This window comes from Rhinopithecus roxellana, chromosome 1 (assembly GCF_007565055.1).
Source record: "Rhinopithecus roxellana isolate Shanxi Qingling chromosome 1, ASM756505v1, whole genome shotgun sequence".
In the NCBI taxonomy this organism is placed as follows: Eukaryota; Metazoa; Chordata; class Mammalia; order Primates; family Cercopithecidae; genus Rhinopithecus; species Rhinopithecus roxellana.
In genome coordinates this window covers 40,626,994-40,631,231 of record NC_044549.1, presented here as the reverse complement: position 1 = coordinate 40,631,231, position 4,238 = coordinate 40,626,994, and the positions used below count along the sequence as shown (strand labels likewise).

General features: G+C 44.2%; 1 pseudogene; it reads left to right on the top strand.

The window, feature by feature from the left end:
• Positions 1-1,106: 1,106 nt before the first annotated feature.
• On the top strand, positions 1,107-3,261 carry LOC104657628 (annotated as a pseudogene).
• The last annotated feature ends 977 nt before the right edge of the window (positions 3,262-4,238 follow it).

The window sequence follows — 4,238 nt, the reverse complement described above, 5'->3', positions numbered from 1 at the left end:
CTGCCACATGATTGCGTCACTGCCACAGGGGAGCCCAGGACACAGCACACAAATCAGATTAGTCCAGCCTGTAAACGGAGCCTTTGCTTAATAGCCTGGAATTGCCCTCCACCCCTCAGCCCTCAGGCTTGAAATCCTATTCACCCCTCAAGCCTAATACACATGTCTTCTCCCTATGCACACTCTCTTGGCCTTCACCTCGCCCTCAGCATTGACGAATCCCCTTCAGGACTCGCAGAGTCCTCTGGGACCACCCCCCTCAGCTCTCATCCCTCGCTAGGCACTTGAGGGCTGGGGAAGTCTTACTTATTTGCTGTGGCCCCAGCACCTCACACAGGGCCACTTGTGTGACATTTAGTTGGTAATTCTTAAATGTTGGTTAAACTCAGCTGTTAACCGCTAGCAGGACAATTCATGTGCGCATTTCGGCAAGGGTAAGGTTAACACTTGGGGTTTTAAAGATTTCTAGTTCCACTTTCCAGTTTTCTTTTCTTCTCTCCCTATTCAAACCAGCAGGAAAAGAGAGTAGTAGTTCAGGGGTTGGTGCCAAAATCCAGAGCCTTATCAGGGGGAATACACAAGAAGGGACAGATCTCAGATGCATTTTAAGATATTGAGAGACAGAGTCTGAGTATAAATTGGGGGAAGGAGGCAAACAGCTTTAAAAAAAATTTTTTTTAGCACTGTGATGTTCTGAGTCAAAGATGACTCAGGCTTCAAGCCTGGATGATTGGATCGTGGTGGTAACTATTACCATAAAAAGAGGAGGAATAACTAGGGAAGATGTCGATTTCCTTTTGGATGGATTGAGTTTTGACTCTTGTCAGGACACTAAGTGGACACAGAAATGCAAACAGTTGTTTTCATAGATGAGGGTGAATGCTAAGGATCAGAGAGGATTCCAAGGCCTTCTTAGGGCCTAGGAAGACTCAGGCACTGGATACTCTCATCACCCCCATGTTCTTCTTAAGGGTACAAAACCTACCTCCTCTGAGATGGTGGGGCAGCGGGGAGTTGTGATGGTCATCCCAGGGCTTGGGGTGTGCCCAAGAGTGAGATCAGATATGTGTTTGTGGCTGTGGGGATCAGCGTATGTCACTTTCAGAATGTCAGACTTGGGACCACTCAACCAGGAGATCAAGGGCTGGCTGAGAATTCAGCAATTACAGAAGATTTATGTTTCAATGTAATATCCTTTTTCCTACAGAGATTTAAAACTTTTAAAATATAATACTGACACATACAATTTTAAAACAAGATGAGTACGTGAAGGCCATTCCTGACACTTAGGAAAAGACATTAAGCCCTCCTTTAAAGTTAAGCCTCTCTGTGCCTGACTTTCTCTCCCTGCCTTTGTCTATGCCACTAAGATTACTGCCTTTAATTCAATTCACGGAGCTTTTATTGTGTGTTTACAATGAATTACAGTGTTTTGGGGACACAGTGAAAGAGAAAACATAGCCACTGCTTTTAAAGACCTTACAATCTCATCATAGAGGCCTGACATACATGCAGTAAGCTATTGACCACCATTGCAAGGCAGCATAGTTACTGACTGATAGAACATATGGGTGACCAGGTTCCCTGGGGAAGATAGAAATGGAAGTAGACGCTGAATTATTGGTAGGATGTAAAAGTTGGGGGGGTGGGAAGGAGAAGGAGCAAAAAGACATGGAGATGACATTGACCATAGTATGTTTTAGGGGAATACTGGCTTCAGCACACTGGAGAAAATGGCAGATAATTTTAGTTAGGCAGAGTAGGGCCAGACTGAAGAACCCTATTTAGCTAATACATCTTGGTTGCAAGTGCTAGAAACCAACGTGAACAGCCTAAACTGTATAAAAACATGGTGGTTAGAGCTCAGATTCTGAAGTCAGATGGCCTTGGTGTGAATCCTGATTTTATCCACTGCTAACTATAGTGGACAAGTTACTTAATTTCCTTGTCCCTGTTTCCTCATATGTAAAATGAAGTAATACGTGGATTTATCGGGAATATCAAATAAGATAATTTGTGTAAGCTAACTGGAACTTTACCTGGCATATACTAACTGCTCAGGAAGTTGTGTCTTTTTTGTTGATAATGTTGACGATGTTGATAATTATGATGTTGAAGCAAAGGAGAACTTATAAGGACACGGGGGTGCCTTATAGAATTCAAAGGCAGAAATGCCTCTAGATTTTAATATGGGACTAGATCAGAAAGCCATCAGGGAAAGCAGAAAGCCGGCAGGGACCCAGTCACCATCTTCTGTTTCTGTTTCTCTTAGGAGAACTGCAACATGTTTCTGTTTTCCAACAGAGTAGTCTTTCCTGTTTCTCTGTTCTCACAGTGGAATATGTTTGCCCTCAGCTCCTGAGTTGTTCATGTGGAACAATTCCAACTACCAGAAAACAAGTATGGCAGCCTCTTAGTCATAATTTCAGACTTTCAGGAAGGAAATCTACCTTGTCCAGATTCAGTCACGTGTCTACTTCTGGTCCACTCAGCTGGGCCTGAGAGACAGGGTTATGCAGTACAATTGGGGCTGCCCATCTTCTAGATGGAGATCAGTTCTTAGAGAAAGGAATGACTCTTAAGTTCAAAAGACACTCAAGCTCTTTCCCTTTGGTGCGCCACTGAAGATTCTGGTGTCACCATGGGCCGCTGCCCCATTGGTGTTACCATTATTGTAAGAACAACCCAAAGCCTCTCTTCTGGCGAGGTGTTCCTGATGCCAAGATTCCCATCTTTGACCTGGGGCAGAAGTGGGCAAAAGTGGTTGAGTTTCCGCTCTGTGGCCACATGGTGTCAGATGACTGGAGCCCTGGAGGCTGCCCGAATTTGTGCCAATAAGTACATGATAAAAAGTTGTGGCAAAGATGGCTTTCACATCTGAGTGCAGCTCCACCCCTTCCACGTTATGCACATCAACAAGACGTTGTCCTGTGCTGGGCTGACAGGCTCCAAACAGGTATATGAGGTACCTCTGAAAAGCCCCAGGGCACTGTGGCCAGGGTTCACACTGGTCAAGTCATCATGTCAATCAGCACCAAGCTGCAGAACAAGGAGTATGCGATTGAGGCCCTGCGCAGGGCTAAGGCCGAGTTCCCTGGCCACCAGAAGATCCACATCTCAAAGAGGTGGGACATTACCAAGTTCAATGTGGATGAATGCGAACACATGGTGGCTGAGAAACAGCTCATTTCAGATGACTGCGGGGTCAAGTACATCCCCAATCGTGGCCCTCTGGACAAGTGGTGGGCCCTGAACTCATGAGAGCTTCCACTATGCTGCCCCTCCTAATGCCCAACAATAAATCCTACTTTCTGTCCACTTGAAAAAAAAAAAAAAAAAGGACACCTCAAACTGACTAGGTATCTACTACAGCAGTGGTCCCCAACCATTTTGGCACCAGGGACTGGTTTTGTGGAAGACAGTTTTTCCACAGACCAGTGCAGTGCGGGGATGGTGGGGAGGGGGATGGTTTCAGGATGAAACTGTTCCACCTCAGATCATCAGGCAGTAGTTAGGTTCTCATAAGGAAAGCACAATCTGGATCCCTTGCATGAGCAGTTCACAGTAGGGTTCACTCTCCTAGAATCCAGTGCCACAGCTGACCTGACAGGAGATGGAGCTCCCGTGGTAATGTTCACTCACCCAGGGGTTTAGGACTCCTGTACTAGAGCACTCTAGCCTTCTGACCTTAGGAACATGATTTTTAAGACAATGTTATTCATTTAGGAATTCCAATGTCTGGTAAACGACCACTGAGGTCTCAGGATCTGAGTGGGAAAATGAGTATATTCTATACTTCAGGCTCTACTGAGGATAATGTTAAGGAAAATTGCATTCCAAATTTGTCTCTGAAATAGATCTTTGTGGTCCAAGAGTGAAGATAAGTTATGCATATGTAGCAGAATATCTTTTTGATATAGTAACCAATGTAAATTTTTCCAAGAATTGCCTGTGATCCTATGACGCTATCCTTTTTGGGCAATAGATCATGAAAGATCTGGTGCCTCAAGGAAGACTGACAGAGCAGAAGCAAAAACAAAAGGGTCAAGGCAGATTTGTGGCTTTAGCTGTTTTTCAAAATGATGTAGAATAATATCTAATTGAGAAAGACAATAAAGATTAGAGTAGCAATTATCACACTAGAGAATAGAAAACCAAAGTTGATTCCTTGAGAAGATCAATGAAATTGTCAAATCTTTATCTAGACTTACCAAGAGAAAAAGAGAGAAGACTTAAAT